A 22,435-nucleotide genomic window follows, 5' to 3' on the forward strand; every position below is an offset into this window, starting at 1 on the left:
GTCCTCATCAGAGAACTCCTCTTTGCTGACGATGCTGCTTTAACATCTCACACTGAAGAGTGCCTGCAGAGTCTCATCGACAGGTTTGCGGCTGCCTGCAATGAATTTGGCCTAACCATCAGCCTCAAGAAAACGAACATCATGGGGCAAGATGTCAGAAATGCTCCATCCATCAATATTGGCGACCACGCTCTGGAAGTGGTTCAAGAGTTCACCTACCTAGGCTCAACTATCACCAGTAACCTGTCTCTAGATGCAGAAATCAACAAGCGCATGGGTAAGGCTTCCACTGCTATGTCCAGACTGGCCAAGAGAGTGTGGGAAAATGGCGCACTGACACGGAACACAAAAGTCCGAGTGTATCAGGCCTGTGTCCTCAGTACCTTGCTCTACAGCAGCGAGGCCTGGACAACGTATGCCAGCCAAGAGTGACGTCTCAATTCATTCCATCTTCGCTGCCTTCGGAGAATACTTGGCATCAGGTGGCAGGACTATATCTCCAACACAGAAGTTCTTGAAGCGGCCAACACCCCCAGCTTATACACACTACTGAGTCAGCGGCGCTTGAGATGGCTTGGCCATGTGAGCCGCATGGAAGATGGCAGGATCCCCAAAGACACATTGTACAGCGAGCTCGCCACTGGTATCAGACCCACCGGCCGTCCATGTCTCCGCTATAAAGACGTCTGCAAACGCGACATGAAATCCTGTGACATTGATCACAAGTCGTGGGAGGCAGTTGCCAGCATTCGCCAGAGCTGGCGGGCAGCCATAAAGACAGGGCTAAATTGTGGCGAGTCGAAGAGACTTAGTAGTTGGCAGGAAAAAAGACAGAGGCGCAAGGGGAGAGCCAACTGTGCAACAGCCCCAACAAACAAATTTCTCTGCAGCACCTGTGGAAGAGCCTGTCACTCCAGAATTGGCCTTTATAGCCACTCCAGGCGCTGCTTCACAAACCACTGACCACCTCCAGGCGCGTATCCATTGTCTCTCGAGATAAGGAGGCCCAAAAGAAAGAAAAGAAAGAAAGAACTGATCCAGGGATCTCCAAATTGAATTTCCTCAATCTTCTATATAGTCTGTTAAAGTGCATGATATATTTCTCCATTGAATAACCATCTGTTCTGAAATCTATCAAAGTCTGACCATGCCTCTTATGGATTCAATAGGTCATCTTTCTTATAAATTTCATCCAACAATTCTAACAGAAGATCCAACCCTTTATCAGTATCCAACTGACAAGCATCCAGTTCAGAAAACACTTTACTTCTGATTTTACTTTTGGTAGGAAGTGGCAATGCCAGGGCCATACCTTGTTTCCTCTTTGGTAGAAATGTAAAACATGTCCACATATCCATTTCATCCTTCCACTGGGCATATGGTTCAGACTCAGGGAACATTGGAGGGTAATCATACCCTAGCAATTTACACTTACTTTGTCATATTTTCCACAATAGCCAATTAGATTTTATTTTTCTATTTAAAAAAAAAAAAATTCTTAGTTTCAAGCAACCATCCTCTGTTGACATGTTAAGTTCCGGAAAGCTTGTGGAAGGATGATGCAGGAGCATGTCTTTACTCAGTTTCACCTTTATTGTACAGAGTAAAAAGGATTACAAACAAGTAGCTCCACACAAAACCTCAAAGTCGTAGTAAGAGTCTCCTTATAAGTGCTCAAGCAAAACCCCAAAATAACACCCTCCCTTTGCATATTGTCACGAACAAGTGCTATGCCAAATTATGATATTTTATTCCACAGGCTTGAAACTGGAATTAAGTTTTTAAAAAGGACAGATAAAAGGTGCCAGCTAGCAGCTAAAATGGCCACCACAATTTGCATCAAAATATCCTACATTCCAATGCAGCGAGGTGGAGACATTGGACTGGGTTTTATTGTCTTACCACTGGGAGCGGCGGCATGTGCAGAAAATAGTAGTCACCCCGCAAGGGAGCTGCATTACGCGGCTGGTGGCCACTTAACATATTGATGGCAGACGGCCCCCCAATCACCTGATGCTGGAGCAGGTGCTGCTGCCATTTTTAAAAGGCTGCCAGCCCTGCAAAAAGTTCAAAATAATGCAGAGTTGATCTCTCCATTATCCAAAAAATATTGCAAGGTTGCCCCTCCCTTCTCCCCCCCCCCCCTTAGCCTTACATACAATGCAGAGTTGACCCCCCCCCCCACCAATCTATACTCCGAATGTATCTGAGACCCCTTCCCCTCCTCGGTGGTGCCAGCTTCTCCTGGACAGGAAAGCGAATGTGCGTGAATGCCACATGTCATGCTAAAGATCGGATCGGGAATGGTTGGGAATATCACAGCGGATGACTTGGTAATGTATTTAAACCAGGGTCCCGTTGCAGGGCAGCAGATGGGCTGCCGTGGAGCTTCTCAGTCACCAGGAAGACTGGGTCCGGCAATCCCGCCGCGTAATGCAGCTCCCCGATCTCCAAGTCATCATTGACTCCTTCGTCAAAGTATACGAGAAGATGGGCCTTACTTTAAATATCCAGAAAACTAAGATCCTCTTTTAACTTGCTCCCACAGCACAACATCATCTCTGTTGATCAGGATCCATGGTGAGACCCTGGAAAATGTGGACCACTTTCCATATCTCAGAAGTCTCCTCTCAACAAAGGAAGACATAGATGATTAAATCCACCACCATCTCAAATATGCCAGTTCAGCCTTTGGCCAACTGAGAAAAAGAGTATTCGAGGACCAGGACCTCAAACTTGGGTCGAAGGTCATGGTGTAGGTAGTGATCCCCGCACTTCTATATGCTTAGGAGACTTAGAAAATCTATAGCAGGCACCTCAAGGCACTGAAGAAATACTACCAATGCTGTCTCTGCAAAATCCTTCAGGCAGTCTAATGTCAGCATCCTCTCTTCCCAAGCCAACATCAAGATACTATTCACCCAAAACCAGCTTCACTGGGCGGGACATGTCATTCACATGCCTGAAACCAAGATTCCGAAACAACTACTCTACTCCGAACTTCGTAGTGGCAAGAGACTCCCAGGAGGGCAGAGGAAGCACTTTAGGGACGTTCTCAAAAGATCCCTTAAGAGATCCAACATACCATCGATTGATGGGAATTCCTGGCCCGTGGCTGTCCAAAATACGGAAGGAAGGAAGGCACCGGACACCTCCAGAGACTTTGAATCGAGCGTGCGGAGGCCAAGTCCAGGCAGTGGAGGGAGCGCACAGCTCCTCTCTTTCCACCCCCCCAGTAACTCATCTACTTTATCCTTCAATCATCACCTGCATGCAGTATTGCACATCGGACTCCAGAGTCATCTTGGAACGCACTGAACTGGAGAGGAAGCAAGTCCTCCTCGAGCCTTAGGGACCGCCTATACAAGAGAGGGCTCTGATCCTGGACTCGGGCTGTGATCCCAGTCTCGGGCTGATCCGGGTCTCGGGCACCTCGCGCTGCTGGGCGAGATCCAGCGTTCGGTGATGTAATGGAGTTGGGGCACGTGACCAGTGTCTGGGTCACAGTGGAAATGGCTGTTCGATGAGAGGCGTCGCTGCGAGGAGAATAATAATAGATAAAAGTATCAACCACAGCGGGGTTCGTCTTGAAGCGCGCCCGTTAAAAGTGGGTGAGTATACCGGAGCCTTTTGAAAACGGTATAAGGCTGTACGTTTTTTTTTTGGCGAAGAGGGGTAGGGTAGTCGGTGAACCGCGGGGCGCAGCAAGGCTCCTCGCTCGGTCGATCGCGTGCCGTTTCCCCTCTGTCGGTATTTTGAAACGAACCGTCGGCTCGTGCCGTTAACCGGTTCTTTGCTGATTTTGGAATGGGAATATGGCGCATTGTGACGTGAACCCCGGGGTTCGGCTCGTGGCCGGCGGGCAGCTGCAGAAAGGCCGAATCAGCTGCTTTGGTCACTGTTTTGCAGATTGATCTGAGGATGCGGTGCAGCTTCTTCCATCGGGTCAGCAATCGGTAGCAGGTGCACCAACCTAATGATGTACCTGCCAATTCCTCTGCTTATTACATGTTTGGAAAATGATTTGCTCTGTTTGCTTTTACTGCTTCTTGGTGTAATTACCTCTTTGGAGCAAATGATTATAGAGCAGCGGATCCTTTTTTGAAGGAGTGTCACAAAATAAATAAATAAATTTAGCAGAATCCATCTTTCCTGAGAGAAAACAAAACAAAGCGAAAAATCCAACTGGTCCCTCCAACCGTGGTGATAAACATAAATGTAATTGCGTCTTTGTGTCCGGGTAAGCTGCGCAATCTTTTCAAACTGTAGGCAGCTATGATTGTGAAGCTGTCAATTCTTCTTTCATCGAGGACGACTAGTGTAGAATGCACATCAAAGATATATTTATCCAATGGGCAGACTGGACTAAATTATCTGTTACGGTGGATCTATTTTTTGCAAGATAACATCAGATATGTTTTGTGTTTGTGTCAGTTTTATTTTTTGATAAACTAGTAAAATTAGATTTTGCATGGAGATAGTCTGTATGTGCATGAAGAGCAACAAAACGTTTATTATAAAAGCAAAATACTGCAGATGCTGGAAATCTGAAATAAAAACAAGAAATGCTGGAAATACTCAGAGGGTCTGAGCATCTATAGAGAGAGAAGCAGAGTTAACGTTTCAGGTCTGTGATCTGAAATGTTAATTCTGTTTCTCTCGCCACAGATGTCAGACCTGCTGAGTATTTCCAGCATTTCTTGTTTTTATTCAAAACTTTTATTATAGTTTATTCCTAGTCTGTGGAGTGTTTAGATGAAGATTGATGGATTATTGAATGGTCACGGTTGTTGGGGGCGGGGGAGGGAGGGGGTCAGGTGATGAAGAAGGGGAATCTAGTAAGAAAGACGAGTGGGCTACAAATTGTAGCAAAGGCTGCAGAATGGACGTTCCAAATGAACATGGGGAATTCAAATAAAACAGAAAATGCTGGAAATACTCAGCAAGCCTGGCAGCATCTGCTGAGTATTTCCAGCATTTTCTATTTTTATTTGAGATTTCCAGTGTCTTCTATTAGTGGGGAGCCAGAGTGTTTTGGAATTCTAGTGTTGTACATACTGGTTCTTGCTAGCATTGCCTTAGTAGGCAGAAAGCTTTTTTGTTTTTTGCAAATACCTGCATGGTTTTGCCACACACTGATCCATTTTTTGTACCAGTTTGCACCCTCTGCCCTTCCAACTCTGATCTATGGTGAGGTTTCCTCCTGGTCCTGCTGTACCAGAACCATCAGCCATCAAACATCTATAGAATTTGTTTCCTAAATTCCTTTGCATGTTGCATTTTCAAAAACAGCCTTTTTTTATTCTTTCACGGGATTATGGATGTCACTAGCTAGGCCAGCATTTATTGTCCATCCCTAATTGCCCTTGAGAAGGTGGCGAGCTGCCTTCTTGAACCGCTGCAGTTGTTGGGATGTAAGTACACCAACTGTGCTGTTAGGAAGGAAATTCCAGGATTTTGACCCAGCAACCGTGAAGGAACGACAACATAGTTCCAAGTCAGGATGGTGTGTGACTTGGAGGGGAACTTGCAGGTGGTGGTGTTGCCATGCATCTGCTGCCCTTGTCCTTCTAGGTGGTAGAGGTCACGGGTTTGGAATGTGCTGTCGAAGGAGCCTTGGTGAGTTGCTGCAGTGCATCTTGTAGATGGTACACACTGCTGGCACTGTGCATCGGTGTTGGATGGGTGCCAATCAGGTGGACTGCTTTGTCCTGTATGGTGTCGAGCTTCTTGAGTGTTTATTGGAGCTTCACTCATCCAGGCAAGTGGAGAGTATGCCATCACACTCCTGACTTATGCCTTGTAGATGGTGGACAGGCATTGGGGAGTCAGGAGGTAAGTTACTCGCCGCAGAGTTTTTAGCCTCTGAACTGGTCTTGTACCCGCAGTATTTATGTATCTGGTCCAGTTCGGTTTCTGGTCAGTGGCAACCCCTAGGATGTTAGTGGGGGATTCAGTGATGTTAATGCCATTGAACGTCAAGGGGAGATTTTGAGATTCTCTCTTGTTTGAGATGGTTGTTGCCCGGCACTTGTGTGGCGCGAATGGTACTTGCCACTTATCAGCACAAACCTGGTTGTTGTCAAAGTCTTGCAGCATCTGGAAACTGGCTGCTTCAGTATCTGAGGAGTTGCGAATGGTGCTGAACATTGTGCAATCATCATTGAATGCCCTCACTTCTGACCTTTTATGATGGAGGGAAGATGGTTGGGCCTATGACACTAAAGCCTGGCTACCCGACCAAATCCGACTACATGGTCAGGTTCGGGTGGGTCTACATTTTCTGTCCAGCATTTGGGCTTGGCTTGGGTTGGGCTGGACTGTACTGTTTTGTTTTGTATTGTTTTCTTGTTAATCTATGATTTATTTTATGTTTCAATAATATGATTGATATTTTCGGATTGAGTCGGGCATGAGAAAAAATTAAAGGACTTGGGCCCGGTTTGGGTTGGCTGTTGTCAGGTCGGGCCCGAGTTGAGTTGATTCAGTAGTTGCTTCATTAATGATTTAACATTGAATATAGTTAAGAATTTTTACAGTGATTTACACCAATAATTTTTAAAAGCTTCCTCCAGATGCTCCTTTGCAAATGTTGACAAAGGTGAGTGAGCTCCTCTTCTAGTCTCTGAAAGACTACCCAAAGAAATATTGCGACCATCGAGCAATATTCTATTGGGAACAAAAATCTATATCACAAAAGAAAGTTGACAAATGCAGCTGTTTTGGAATTCCCTCCCTAAACTGCTCTATCCCTCCTCCGTTAAGATAGTCTTTAAAAATCTAACTCAACCAGGTTTTTAGACACGTGTCCTAATGTCTCCTCTATGGATCGGTGTCAGATTCTGTCTGATTATGCTCCTGTGAAGTGCCATAGGATATTTCTTCTACATTAAAGGTGCTACTTAAATGTCAGTTGTTGTATATTGTACCTGCTTTTCTACCCCAATTTTGACCAGGGACATGTGCTTAAGAGAATGTGTTTCTTTATAAATTGGAATCTAGTCTTAACTCTGTATTCTATTTCTATGAAGGTAAATATTTCAGCGATTCTCCATGTGATTTTTCAGAAACTATTATTTTAACTTGATACTATTACAATCTCAGTGAAACCGTTAATGTTAAAACAGGGGATCTGAACCTCCAGACCAACTTAAAGAAATAAATGACAAAATTTCACATTTTAGGACTTTTATTATAACAATTAAACTAAAAGAAATCCCCATTAACTAAATAGAACTTTGTAAGCAGCTGATATCTGAGATTACAAAGAAAGCATTTGTAAAAGCTGGAAGGCTAGGAACAGATGAATCCCTTGAGGAATATAAAGACAGTAGGAAGGAACTTAAGCAAGGAGTCAGGAGGGCTAAAAGGGGTCATGAAAAGTCATTGGCAAACAGGATTAAGGATAATCCCAAGGCTTTTTATAAATATATAAAGAGCAAGAGGGTAATTAGGGAAAGGGTTGGCCCGCTCAAGGACAGAGAAGGGAATCTATGTGTGGAGCCAGAGGAAATGGGCGAGGTACTAAATGTGTACTTTGCATCAGTATTCACCAAAGAGAAGGACTTGGTGGATGATGAGCCTAGGGAAGGGAGTGTAGATAGTCTCAGTCATCTCATTATCAAAAAGGAGGAGGTGTTGGGTGTCTTGAAAAGCATTAAGGTAGATAAGTCCCCAGGGCCTGATGGGATCTACCCCAGAATACTGAGCAAGGCAAGGGAAGAAATTGCTGGGGCCTTGACAGAAATCTTTGCATCCTCATTGGCTACAGGTGAGGTCCCAGAGGACTGGAGAATAGCCAATGTTGTTCCTTTGTATAAGAAGGGTAGCAAGGATAATCCAGGAAATTATAGGCCGGTGAGCCTTACGTCAGTGGTAGGGAAATTATTAGAGAGGATTCTTCGGGACAGGATTTACTCCCATTTGGAAACAAACAAACCTATTAGCGAGAGGCAGCATGGTTTTGTGAAGGGGAGGTCGTGTCTCACTAATTTGATTGAGTTTTTTAGGAAGTGACGAAGATGATTGATGAAGGAAGGGCAGTGGATGTTATCTATATGGACTTCAGTAAAGCCTTTGACAAGGTCCCTCATGGCAGACTGGTACAAAAGGTGAAGTCACATGGGATCAGAGGTGAGCTGGCAAGATGGATACGGAACTGGCTCAATCATAGAAGACAGAGGGTAGCAGTGGAAGGGTGCTTTTCTGAATGGAGGGATGTGACGAGTGGTGTTCCGCAGGGATCAGTGCTGGGACCTTTGCTGTTTGTAGTATATATAAATGATTTGGAGGAAAATGTAGCTGGTCTGATTAGTAAGTTTGCGGACGACACAAAGGTTGGTGGAGTTGCAGATAATGATGAGGATTGTCAGAGGATACAGCAGGATATAGATCGGTTGGAGACTTGGGCGGAGAAATGGCAGATGGAGTTTAATCCGGACAAATGTGAGGTAATGCATTTTGGAAGATCTAATGCAGGTGGGAAGTATACAGTAAATGGCAGAACCCTTCGGAGTATTGACAGGCAGAGAGATCTGGGCGTACAGGTCCACAGGTCACTGAAAGTGGCAATGCAGGTGGATAAGGTAGTCAAGAAGGCATATGGCATGCTTGCCTTCATCGGTCGGGGCATAGAGTATAAAATTTGCCAAGTCATGCTGCAGCTGTACAGAACTTTAGTCAGGCCACACTTAGAATATTGCGTACAATTCTGGTCGCCACACTACCAGAAGGACGTGGAGGCTTTGGAGAGGGTACAGAAGAGGTTTACTAGGATGTTGCCTAGTCTGGAGGGCATTAGCTATGAGGAGAGGTTGGATAAACTCGGATTGTTTCACTGGAACGACGGAGGTGGAGGGGTGACATGATAGAGGTTTACAAAGTTATGAGCGGCATGGACAGAGTGGATAGTCAGAAGCTTTTTCCCAGGGTGGAAGTCAGTTACTTGGGGGCATAGGTTTAAGGTGAGAGGGGCAAAGTTTAGAGGGGATGTGCGAGGCAAGTTCTTTACACAGAGGGTGGTGAGTGCCTGGAACTTGCTGCCGGGGGAGGTGGTGGAGGCAGGTACGATAATGACATTTAAGAGGTATCTTGACAAATACATGAATAGGATGGGAATAGAGGGATACGGTCCCCGGAAGTGCAGAAGGTGTTAGTTTAGGCAGGCATCAAGATCGGCGCAGGCTTGGAGGGCCGAATGGCCTGTTCCTGTTCCGTACTGTTCTTTGTTCTTATTAAAATACTTAAAACCTCACACCACATGTACATTACACAGTCCTTTTTGATGGTGCAATCCTTTGCTTTTAAAAGTCCCAAACTCCTCCCAGTAGCAATGGGTTTAATCTGCCAGACCTTTTCAAAAATCATTGTCCTCTTTGCTCACTTCGAGCACTTCTGACCTGGACAATTGTGAATGAGGCAATTCCTGGACGTCTACTTCTCCAAGCCTCAACTTTTAAAACAGGTTCAAGTCTTCGCAGGCTTCAGAGAGCAGGTGTCCTCGCGCCTGCTACCGTTGATTGTCTTGCTTACAGCCTGCTCTTTTTTTGTTCTTTCATGGGATGTGAGCATCACTGGCAAGGCCAGCATTTGTTGCCCGTGCCTAATCTTTTTTTTTTATTTCCAAAATATACTTTATTCATAAAAATCTGTAAAAATTACATTGCCAAACAGTTTCCAAACAGCACGAAAAAATACAAACATTGCAAAAGAGATCAGTTTCCTTCAATGCTGTCATGAGTTTCTTCCCAACCCTTCCGTTTCACAATTGTCATGTCAATTACAGTTTTACATTTACAGCAATTGAGAATATTAACGATACAGTTCGAGGGGTTTCCCATTGATCCAGCGCCTCAGTCCAGCTTGGTGGGGGAACCTTACACTGTGGTCTTTCCCCATTGAGCCTTTGCTGCGGCTGCCCCAAGCTTTAGTGCGTCCCTCAGCACGTAGTCCTGGACCTTGGAATGTGCCAGTCTGCAACATTCGGTGGTGGACAACTCTTTGCGCTGGAAGACCAGCATGTTTCGGGCAGACCAAAGGGCGTCTTTCACCGAATTGATAGTCCTCCAGCAGCAGTTGATGTTTGTCTCGGTGTGCGTCCCTGGGAACAGCCCATAGAGCACAGACTCCTGTGTTACAGAGCTGCTTGGGATGAACCTTGACAAAAACCACTGCATCTCTTTCCACACCTGCTTTGCAAAGGCACATTCCAGGAGGAGGTGGGCGACCGTCTCTTCCCCACCACAGCCAACGCGGGGGCACTGTGCGGAGGGGGCGAGACTTCGGGTGTGCATGAAGGATCTGACGGGGAGGGCCCTTCTCACCACCAGCCAAGCTACGTCTTGGTGCTTGTTTGAAAGTTCTGGTGATGAGGCATTCGTGCCTAATCGCCCTTGACAACTGAATAACTTTGCCAGGCCATTTCAGAGGGCAGGTAAGAGTCAACCACATTGCTGTGGGTCTGGAGTCACATGTAGGTCAGAGTAGGTAAGGACAGAAGATTCCCTTCCTTAAAGGACATTAGTGAACCAGATGCATTTTTACGTCAATCAGTAGTTTCATGGCACCATTACAGAGACTAGCTTTCAATTCCAGATTTTTATTAATTGCATTTATTAATTAAATGTAAATTCCACCAGCTGCCTTGATGGGATTTTAACCCAAGTCCCCAGGACATTAACCTGGCCCTCTGGATTACTAGTCTGGTGACATTACCCTACGCCACCAACTCCTCTGAACTGTAGCCATTTGGGTTCCCTTCTAACAGCCTGGCTGCCTTCAGAAAATCTGTTAAATTTATCTAGATCAAAATTCAGTAGCTTATTGTCCTGCTCCAATATGCAGCGTCCAGAAGTCTGATTTCACAGAGCCTTACATTGTTCCCAGGTGTTAACGGCTGCTTGATATATTTGCATCTTCAAAATCACTGACCCCCTTGTTTGTGACCTGAAAGTCTGAGAGGGCGAAGCCCATTGTTCTTCAGGTGTTACCCCTGCAATCTCTGTTTTTCCCCCCAAAAAAGGTCTGTGTTCTGTTGTACTGGAAACAAATATTTCTGCCTTGTCCTTTAGCAGAGTGGATGTGAGATCACCTGACTTTCCATACTCCATCTTAAACTTTTAAACATCACTGTGTTACGATCAGGTGAGGAGGGGTCACAAGGCTCCCCTCTTGTCTTTCCTCTTATTTGACCACAACAGGATTTATTACTTTTTAAACTGTGGATGTGCTTACCACTTCAGTCAGTGTTTTACCTTTTACCTTTGTTGTGATCATAAAAGAACCAATAGGACAGGTTTTCTTGAGTTTAAACAAGAAAGAGGTGAGTTTATTACACTTAAAAATCTAAACCCGATCTAAATAAAAATAATGAAATTACTCCACACTTTCCCCTGTGCGCACGCGCACACACGAGAATCTCATGCACACAAATAGATTACAGTGTAATGAGGAATAGATTTGTGTTGGATTAGAGTCCAGAACAAATAAAAATAATACACAGTCTGTGGTGACTGGTAGCTTTAGTGGTCTTCCTGTTGAATCCGTGGTCCTGAAGTTTTGGGTTGATAGTTCTTGGAGACAGTTGAGCAGAGAGCTTCCTTCTTTGCCTTTGTCTTGGATCTAGCAGCTGGCAGCTAGGCTTCGCACGCCCCACCAGGCCTTCTAGAGAGAAAGAGCGAGAGAAACAGCCCTTCGAGCCTCTGCACAGATTGAGTCTCTGGCTTGCCTGCTTGTCCAAGGGAAACTCCTAGCTTTCACAGAGATGGACAGAGGGTCACATGACTGTCTGTATTCTCTGGTACCTTCCAATGAGATTCAAGTTTAGGACTTTCAAAATCTCAAGCCTCATGGTGTCAGTGTTCACCCTTGGAGGGGTTTGCCTTTTCAGTGTTAATGTCCCAGGATGACTTTGAATGTCTTGCTAATGAAAGCAGTCTCAGGTAGTTCAATCAAGAGTGCAAGCCATTGTTCTGGGTACAGGCTAATCAGACATGTGTCTCTGCTTTGATGCCTCAGAATGTGCAAGGTTTTCAAATGCAGATGGTGGTGGCCATTTTTAGCTGTGGTAAAGTCTTTGTAAAGTTGTCTGTATTCCAGCTTTTTTTTTAGTTTAATGTAAGTTTCCAACCGATGAAGTAAAAATCCTTGTTTGGCATAGCATGTTTTTTTTTAAAAAACATACTCATGTTACAAAGTCCAACGTTCATATCAATACCTATTGTGTGGGCTTACAAATGTAAATGTTTCTTCTACTCTATAAAAAGCACTGTTGTACACTAAGTATTAGCAAATGCTGTTTTATATGTTCTGGCCAGAATAAAGTGAGTTTTCCTCTGTGCATTAATACTGCTGTAGGTATGGGAATCTGCCCTATCTGAATTCTTTTGGGCCTCCTTATCTCGAGAGACAATGGATACGCGCCTGGAGGTGGTCAGTGGTTTGTGAAGCAGCGCCTGGAGTGGCTATAAAGGCCAATTCTGGAGTGACAGGCTCTTCCACAGGTGCTGCAGAGAAATTTGTTTGTTGGGGCTGTTGCACAGTTGGCTCTCCCCTTGCGCCTCTGTCTTTTTTCCTGCCAACTACTAAGTCTCTTCGACTCGCCACAATTTAGCCCTGTCTTTATGGCTGCCCGCCAGCTCTGGCGAATGCTGGCAACTGACTCCCACGACTTGTGATCAATGTCACACGATTTCATGTCGCGTTTGCAGACGTCTTTATAACGGAGACATGGACGGCCGGTGGGTCTGATACCAGTGGCGAGCTCGCTGTACAATGTGTCTTTGGGGATCCTGCCATCTTCCATGCGGCTCACATGGCCAAGCCATCTCAAGCGCCGCTGACTCAGTAGTGTGTATAAGCTGGGGGTGTTGGCCGCTTCAAGGACTTCTGTGTTGGAGATATAGTCCTGCCACCTGATGCCAAGTATTCTCCGAAGGCAGCGAAGATGGAATGAATTGAGACGTCGCTCTTGGCTGGCATACGTTGTCCAGGCCTCGCTGCCGTAGAGCAAGGTACTGAGGACACAGGCCTGATACACTCGGACTTTTGTGTTCCGTGTCAGTGCGCCATTTTCCCACACTCTCTTGGCCAGTCTGGACATAGCAGTGGAAGCCTTACCCATGCGCTTGTTGATTTCTGCATCTAGAGACAGGTTACTGGTGATAGTTGAGCCTAGGTAGGTGAACTCTTGAACCACTTCCAGAGCGTGGTCGCCAATATTGATGGATGGAGCATTTCTGACATCCTGCCCCATGATGTTCGTTTTCTTGAGGCTGATGGTTAGGCCAAATTCATTGCAGGCAGACGCAAACCTGTCGATGAGACTCTGCAGGCATTCTTCAGTGTGAGATGTTAAAGCAGCATCTAATGAAGCTGTATCTAGTGGTTTAAGCTGCAGGTGTGCTGGCCAAATAAAGAATTCATGCCCTACATAGCAAATTGAATACATTATAGGTTTAAAACTACAGTTTTTATAACAACTTGAAGAACTAGAGCTATGATAAATAGTGATTATTCGTATTTTTCCCTGAAAACTAATTTGTTGATTCTCCTAATCCATTAATTTTTAAAAAAGAAATCAGTAGTTCACAGCCAGCATGCTCATATTTTGAAAAAGGTGTCTCAGATGTACTTGGCATAACCAGTGAGTAGTTGGCACTAAAAATCTATGCCAGTCATCCATTAAACATCTAATTCTACATTCCTCTGCTGACTGTACCTTAATTACTTTGTTCACTCTCCTGGTATACTTTACCCCCACATTGTCCAAGGCAGCTGAGCCTTGTTTGCCATTGGCAATAGTGTCTAATTGTGGAACTCTAATTTACAAATGTATCATGGATATTTTTGGTAAATTTTGTGTTAACCAAATTGAGGGATGCCCATGTTTGGGAATGGTGCACTTTTTTCACTTCTGCCACCCAGGCTGCATTTATACCACACTTTACACCAATGCCAAGAAGATACGTAAATCCAGAATTAGAGTGAACTGGAGAATCTCTCGGCTTTGTTTGAATCATTTTGGCTTTTGATTCTAGATCTATACTGAAGTTTACACTTTAGTATGAAGCAAATGTTTTGCTTCATACTAATGCTGCAGTTGTAAGGATCAGAATTGAACATGTCAGTGCCAGTGCAATATTAGACTTTATCAGTTACAAAGACACTGTTTAATAGTTACTTTTAACTGCAGCCGCAGAAGATTCATCTACGATATGTTTTTATCCTTCTGGTCTGGGCTAGATTCAAACCCAGGCACTGGAATTAAAGGGACATTAGGGGAGCCATCTCCATCACCCATTACTGCAGTTGTTTTAAAAAAAAATAAACACTTAGATGATCTTTGAAGAAAAATCTGAATTATTTTTTTGTTTGCCCCACGTTAAGTGAACCTCTGGCCAAAAAGACAGGCAGGAAACTTGCTCTTGTATTTTCTGTCATTGATATTTTAACTGTTCAGTATGAGGCATGAACAACAATACTTTTCTGATTTTTTTTTTCCCTTGCTATCTCCTGCACACACAGAGCAATTGAGATTGGATACTTAGAACATGGGCTGTCTTGTCACACTTTCAGTTTGTTGGTATATCTTAAGTTCTGCACATTGTAACTGCAAAAATTTGACTTGTGACCTTGACAAACTGACATTGTTTAATATTGCAAGAGCTATGTGCTGCAGTTTAATAATTAAAATCTTCAGAACTTTCCCTAGTCAGCTATGGTTTTAACTCTCAATCCTAACAGCATCCATCCTAAACTTGCTCTGTGTGAGGACCTGAACAGTGTGAGACTGAGATGAATAGCAGCAACTGCTGGCACCCTGGAGAGCTTTGATTACTGTGTCTGTGTTCATGGGGGTGAGGTTTTTCACACCAGGTAGGCATTACTTGGAGGTGGGAAAATTGGCTGAATCAGGAATAAAATGTATCACAGTGATAGTCAAAGATGGATTTTGAGTTATTGCCCTGAAACTCAGGAATTAATATGGGCTGTTTCTTTACCCTATTCTAACCCTCTCACTGTTTGAGAAAGTGAGTAATACCAGAGTGAAACTGGACTATTAGAGTGAACAGTTGTAATTTTACAATATAGGTAACTGATCCCTTCACACTTTCACCAGCAAAATCTGTTCGATCTGGAAGCCAGGAGTTGTTTACTGGTCTGTTTTTTCTTGGGCAGGGTTTAGTATGTAGAGTGAGGGGGGATCTCATAGAAACCTATAAAATTCTAACAGGACTGGACAGGGTAGATGCAGGAAGGACGTTCCTGATGGTGGGGGAGTCCAGAACCAGGGGTCATAGTCTAAGGATACAGGGTAAACCTTTCAGGACTGAGATGAGAAATTTCTTCATCCAGACAGTGGTGAGCCTATGGAATTCGCTACCACAGCAAGCAGTTGAGGCCAAAACATTGAATGTTTTCAAAAAGGAGTTAGATAAAGCTCTTGGGTCTAAAGGGATCAGCCATGATCATAGAATGGCGGAGCAGGCTCGAAGTGCCGAATGCCTACTCCTATTTTCTATGTTTCTATGTAGTGTAAGAGATGCTCAGGCAACATGTGGATCAAGAAACTGAAAAAGAAGTTGACTTTAACAAAACATTGAAATTGGACCATGTTTAATTTAAAAGAGCAATTGTTATTTGGAATCTTTAATTGACTATTAATTGTCACTTGCATGCATATGAAACATTTATTTCTGGGAAGATTGAGTGTTTATGATGCATGTGTATTTCATATATGTTTCAATTAGCATTGAACTTTTGGATGGTGTTAATGGAAAAAGGTTCAATTAATAAATGATCCCTTAAGAAAGTTTGATAAATAATATGTTCATTTGTGGCTGATCCAGCAAAAAAACAAAAGCTGGGTTTGGGAAGTTGGGCATGATGAGGCCAATTTGGAAAGTCCAGAGAAGGAAGTGAATCATGAGAGACTTAGTAATTTAGAGTGTAGGTTTTAGAAAAGTTGCAGTGGAACTTGTTGCTTTGGAGATGGATAAGGGATGAAACTTCTTTTGTGGGAAGAGAAGGGAGAGAGGGACCTTCAGAATTCTTTTTAACCAGTTCCAATCAGAGCATTGAAAAATGGCTGTGAGTTTCTTTCTTTCTTCTTCTTTTGGGCCTCCTTATCTCGAGAGACAATGGATACGCGCCTGGAGGTGGTCAGTGGTTTGTGAAGCAGCGCCTGGAGTGGCCACAAAGGCCAATTCCGGAGTGACAGGCTCTTCCACAGGTGCTGCAGAGAAACTTGTTTGTTGATCAAACTCTTATCATAATTGGTAAAATTACATTGAGAGAAGAAAAGAGGGCTGACAACCCAGTCACATTATTCACTAAGAATCTGAATAATATATCTCTAGTGTGTTTTTTTAAAAGTTTCCTGATTGGTAAGCTTTTTAAATGCTCTGGAATATTTTTTACTATGCTGTTCAGCTAGGGCTGTGAAACAACTGACATAACCAACTTAGTGTCTTACTCTTGCATTGTAGAAAGTGTTTGTAGTCTAACAAAGATCAAAAACAATTCTTCAGAATTCATTATTAAAAACAGATCTTTTGCAGCACTGCTCATATTGAGTCTGAGATTTTATAATAGGAATGCAACTTTAATGAGGAAAATCATATTTAAACCTCGGTCGGGGTGATTTTAGGATCTGGCTGTGCTGGATGTGCAATCTGATGGTTTGAGACCACTAAAGGGGTGTCCTGAGAGCTGGAGTGGCAGATGGATGAAGGCTGGGAAGGAAAGTTATGGTTATAACAGACCTGGGGAGGGGCTTTTGTTGCACGAAGGGGCAGAACTGACCGTTTTGGTGGCGGTGGGGGTGAGCAGGGTACAAAGCAGCCTTGGGGGAAGAAGGCTCAGGAGAATGGGACTCAAACTACTTTTTGGTCCCTTTCAAACTCCCCACCTCCATGACCAATGTCCCATCTAATTTTCTTTTTTGTTGTGCGTGGCATATTCACTTAAGTGAATGGGGCCTTTCTAAATTTTTTTGCCTGGCTGTACAGATGCGGTAACTTAAAGGGGCCAACTTATGCTCAGTCTGTGCGAGAACTTCTGGGTTGCTCCATGGCCACACAGCTAAGAGGGAACATTGCCTCTGATACAACCCTATTCACACTTTTCTGCCTTCTCCCTCAACCCAGTTGTGCTCTCAGATTACCCCGCTATGTTGTAGGGAAGCCCTTCAGGATATTCTGCAAACTTGGTTCAAAAGCCAATTCCTAGTGAAGACTAGGAAAGGTTTTTCAAGGGTGCCTGACAGGGAGAAAGACAACTAGACACCAGAAGAGCCGAACACAGGCTGGTGGAAGGGTGAGGAGGTAGCAGAATTTCATGATCAGGGCAGTTTGAATTGGGTCTGAGACTGGGAGGGGCAGTGAGCTCAGTGGCTGTATCAGTAGGCCAATGATGGGAGAAAGAGAAGGTGGAGGGGGTGACCAGAACCAAAGCTTGAGAGCCCGCCAGGGTGCCAGAAGAGGGACAACTTTGCAAAAAGGCTTGCAATTGAAAAATGTATTCTAAATGTTTTTTTTAAATGGTGACAGAAATTTAAATTAATATAAAACTGGCACATCAAATTAACAGCAGACATGGTTATCTGGTTGTGGGGGGGAGAAAGGGGGGTGGAGGGGAGAAAGAGATTTGGGAGTCTGTTCTATACTGTCACAAAATGTTGGTATCCTTCAACATGTCTACTGTTTACATAGCAAATGTTTACATCTTCATATAGGATTTTTCAATTCTAAATTTTTCAGAGTGCTAAACGTTGACATGAAAATCAATGCAGAGTGTGGTCTGTGTTAAGTCAGTGGCTGATTCCTTGTTTGCTAGATCAAATATTTTCATCGCTTCCCATGGGTATCTAGAAGCAACAGTAAGCGGCTCTGGGTTTCGCACAGATTGAAACCTTCCCACAATTTCAGTGCATCATTGCATGCAAATTGTTTTGTGTACACCTCTACATGAACCCATTACCTTTATGAATCAGAAGGACTTCCACTCAGTTAATGTACAACTGTGTGTGGTCACTAGCACTGCATGATGCAAGTCCATGCTCACTCTCCTGGCAGTTGCCATGGCGCTTTTTATATTATGGCAATTCTCCGTTGAGCCCCACAGTGCAAGTGAGAAGCTGGCTTCATTGAACCAAGGACTATCCATTTCACACTTGGATAATGTTTCTTCTCTGGAACTTGTGCTTTGTGGCTGAATATCAGTATGGTCTGATCTATGGGGCAACTAAAGCCTCACGAAGCAGACCATTGAACTTGAGTGACAGACGGTTTGCTGCCTGGACAGATCTGGTGGCATCCTGCAGAGCAACCTCCAAAGAGTATCCTGTATGATCATGGCTTGCTGTATCCTGTGTAACATTGTTCTGCAACAGATGACACATAGAGCTACCATTGGAAGGAGACTGTAGGCATGATCATTGAGTAGGCATTGAGGGATCACTGGATGCGAGAGAGGTCCAAAAGTTGCTTGCAACCAGACTTCTTTATCAGCAGTTCATCTCTCCCAGTGCTTTCACACTACATAAATAATTGCCAACGAAGATTGCAAGGTCACCACCTATGATGCATACATACAGATATCAAAGCATTATAACTTTACTGATAGAAATGCCTACTTACGTGTAATCACCCCGGTGTGAGTCTCAAATGTCTGTTTCAAGTGCTCTATTAACTACCCTAGTCCTTTTCCAGTGGCTGCAACATGGCTTGTGGCAGACTGCTGTAGCTGATCTGAGGCCTCATATATACTAATCGTTTGCAATCCCTCAGAGCTATCTGTGGGAATACAGACGCTAGGACATCAGTCATAGAAATCAATTGTCTCCCAGCTTGTCCAAGGGCAAAGATATGTTTGAGCCCATAGCCCACAAAGCTCCAGTATGAGCATACTGAGAGATGTTAATGGTGCCATAGACTCCTGAAGGTCACCCCATACTCAACAATTGACTGCAGTGTTGATGCCATGCACTGGAGTCTCTCATGTTAGTAGTGGACTCCTTCACACTCCCATTTTGTGGAAGCTTCCTGGCAGATAGTCCAAGGCAGCAATTGTGGTTTACAGGAAGAAACTTTCTTTTAAAGATTGGTCCCCCAAAGTTTGCAACTCTTGAGCAGAGTTAAGAAATAAGCACCCACATTACAATACAATAAATGTGATTTCTGTGCTTCTGAGGGGGTTCTCCTAATGCTGTGATTGTAGCACCTGTGTTTTCTGATGGGCTGAGAAAAGAAGCACGTGGGTTAGGAAGTAGTGGGAAGGGTAAGCAGCAGAAGATGAATGAGACATATCAATTGATGAATTCTCCATGAGTCACATGAATTTGATATGCATCGCATCCTAGTATCTGTTCCTGGCTGCAGGGCATATGGTGCAAATGACCCGGAAGCATTGCACTGTGTAACTGAAGTGGGGGTTGCCAGGGCAAAGTGATGTAATTGTTGAGCAGCTGCCAAGTTCAGATACAGAGCTGCCCATTAGCAATTTTGGAGAGTTCATTTCTCTGATTTCAATACTTAAAGGTTGACATCTCTGTAAATGGCAGCATAATGCATCAGCAAGTTATCAGGCTAATTTCCAGATGGAGAACTGTCAGCAGAGGTTCTGTGCATGTCTGAGAGCTGGCATTAGCTGATGCTCGGCATTCACTAAGATTGGAGAAACTGGTGGGGTCAATCCTTTTTTTATTTCTGGCACAGGAGCTGCTCTGGGTTTGTAATGTTACCTGCACACCAGTGGTCATTCACTTCTTGTGTAATTCCATTGCTGATGTAAAATTATAATTTAAATTGGTTGAACAATTTCAGTTTGCTTTGTGGCATCAATTTAAAGCATTGACTATCTTAAATTGATTTTGAAATAAAAGGCTTTTGTGCAAATAAAGTCCAGCAGAATTCAACAAGGAACAAATTTTGTGAAAATGCATTTGAAGATGTTTGAATGTGGGCTGCCTCATTGCAAATCCATTGATGCTCCAAATAAAAGGGCTCCCCATTCACAGTAGCAGTCTCAGAGTTTTAAATAGTTTAAAGGAAGCTAGAGTACTTTTTTTTTGGCCCAGATTTCTTTCTTGTTGCCTTTATTGGGTCTCTGACCCCTGGCAAGTTTTTGAAAGTCTTTGCAAAAGACAAGGCTGAAGCATTTGCATTCATCTTCAGCCAGAATTGCTGTGTGGATGATCTATCTCATCCTCATCCTGAGGTACCCAGCATCACAGATGCCAGACTTAAGCCAATCCAATTCACTCCACGTGATATCAAGAAACGGCTGAAGGCACTGGATACTGCAAAGGCTATGACCCTGACAGCATTCTGCCTGAAGTACTTAAGACTTATGCTCGTGCTCCAGAACTAGCCACGCCCCTAGCCAAGCTGTTACAGTATGGCTGCAACTCTGGCATCTACCCGATAATGTGGAAAATTGCCCAGGTATGTCCACAAAAAGCAGTACAAATCCAACCCGACCAATTGCTGCCCTATCCGTCTACCCACGATCATCAGCAAAATGATGGAAGGGGTCATCAACAGTGCTACCAAGCGGCACTTGCTCAGCAATAACCTACTCACTGAAGTTCAGTTTGGGTTCTGCCAGGGCCACTCAGCTCTTGACCTCAATTACAGCCTTTGACCAAATGTGGACAAAAGAGCTGAACGCCACAGGTGAGGTGAGAGTGACTGCCCTTGACATCAAGGCAGCATTTGACCAAGTATGACATCAAGGAGCCCTAGCAAAACTGGAGTCAATAGGAATTGGTGGGGGTCAGGTGGGTGGGGGAGGACTCTCCGCTGCTTGGAGTCATACCTAGCACAAAAGGTGATGGTTTTGGTTGTTGGAGGTCAATCGTCTCAGTTCCAGGACATCACTGCAGGAGTTTTTCAGGGTAGCGTCCTAGGCCCAATCATTTTCAGCTGCTTCATCAATGACCTTGCCTCCATCATAAGGTCAGAGTATGGATATTCGCTGATGATTGCACAATGTTCAGCACCATTCACGACTCCTCAGATATTGAAGCAGCCAGTATCCAGATACAGCAAGACCTGGACAACATCCAGGCTTGAGTTGATAAGTGGCAAGTAACATTTGTGCCACACGAGTGCCAGGCAATGACAGTCTGAAACAAGAGAGAATCTAACCTTGATGTTCAATGGCATTACCATCATTGCCCCACTAAAAACATCCTGGGGGTTATCATTGACCAGAAACTGAACTGGACCAGCCATATAAATACTGTGTCTACAAAAGCAGGTCAGAGGCTGGGAATTCTGCAGTGAGGAACTGACCTCCTGATTCCCTAATGCCTGTCCTCCATCTACAAGGCACATGTCAGGAGTGTGATTGAATACTCTTCATTTACCTGGATGAGTACAGCTCCAACAACGCTCAAGAAGCTCGACACCATCCAGGACAAAGCAGCCTGCTTGATTGGCACCCCATCCACCACCTTCAACATTCACTACCTTCACCACAAAAGCACAGTGGCAGCAGCGTGTCCCATCTACAAGATGCACTGCAGCAACTCACCAAGGCTCCTTCGACAGCATCTTCAAAACCCGTGACCTCTACCACCTGGAAGGACAAGGACAGCAGATGAACCGGAACACCACCACCTGCAAGTTCTCCTCCAAGCCACACACCATCCTGACTTGGAACTATATTGCCGTTCCTTTACTGTTGCTGGGTCAAAATCCTGGAACTCCCTTCCTAACAGCACTGTTGGTATACCTACACCCCAAGGATTGCTGCGGTTCAAGAAGGCAGCTGACCACCACCTTCTCAAGGGCAGTCCGGGATGGGCAATAAATGCTGGCCTAGCTAGCGACGACCACATCTCGTGAGCGAATGGAGAAAAAAAAGGCCACATCACTGATTTCTATACTTAAAGATTGACATGTGAATGGCAGCATATTGCATCAGCTGTTGCCATGCTAAGTGTATGAAAGTTTTTTAGAAATAGGAAAGGCTGGAAAAATGGTCAAATACCCCATTTTAAGTGGCCTCCAGCCTCCTCATCTCTGCTTGCCCTTGTCTACCAATGTCGATGGTGGCGTCTTCCTTTAGGTAATGGTGTTTGAAGAGTGGCAGGATCTCCTCCTGTCTTCCTTCTGTTGTGGATTTTCAAGATACACAAGGCCACTTAGCATTGTGTGATGACAGGATGAAGCAGTGCCAAAATAGGGGGTAGTGAAGCAGGGTCCCTTTTTAGTTTCATACATTCTTTAGCATAGAAATGTCAAGACGTATGATATGGATGTTTCATTCCAATAAAATTAGTAAAACCTGGTTATTTTAACAAAGGTTCCCCTTCGTCTACCCTGCTAGTTACATCCTCAAAAAACTTTAGATTTGTCAAACATGATTACCCTTTTATAAAACCATGTTGACTCTGCCTAATATGATTTTCCAAGTGCCCTGTTACCAT

The 22,435-nt window shown here is 44.2% G+C and overlaps 1 protein-coding gene across 4 annotated transcripts in view; it reads left to right on the top strand.

Annotated features, from left to right (window-relative positions):
- Positions 1-3,328: 3,328 nt before the first annotated feature.
- The window catches only part of LOC137356506 (kinase D-interacting substrate of 220 kDa-like), a 222,811-nt gene continuing 203,704 nt past the window's right edge, over positions 3,329-22,435 (top strand). For 3 of the 4 annotated variants that reach the window (XM_068022401.1, XM_068022395.1, XM_068022405.1), the window contains exon 1: positions 3,331-3,611. The gene's annotated coding sequence lies outside the window, so the exon portion shown is untranslated. Of the gene's footprint in view, positions 3,612-22,435 lie in introns of all 4 variants that reach the window. The other variant, XM_068022406.1, reaches the window with a different exon arrangement.

The sequence above is a fragment of the Heterodontus francisci genome, chromosome 3 (assembly GCF_036365525.1).
Source record: "Heterodontus francisci isolate sHetFra1 chromosome 3, sHetFra1.hap1, whole genome shotgun sequence".
Lineage (NCBI taxonomy): Eukaryota > Metazoa > Chordata > Chondrichthyes > Heterodontiformes > Heterodontidae > Heterodontus > Heterodontus francisci.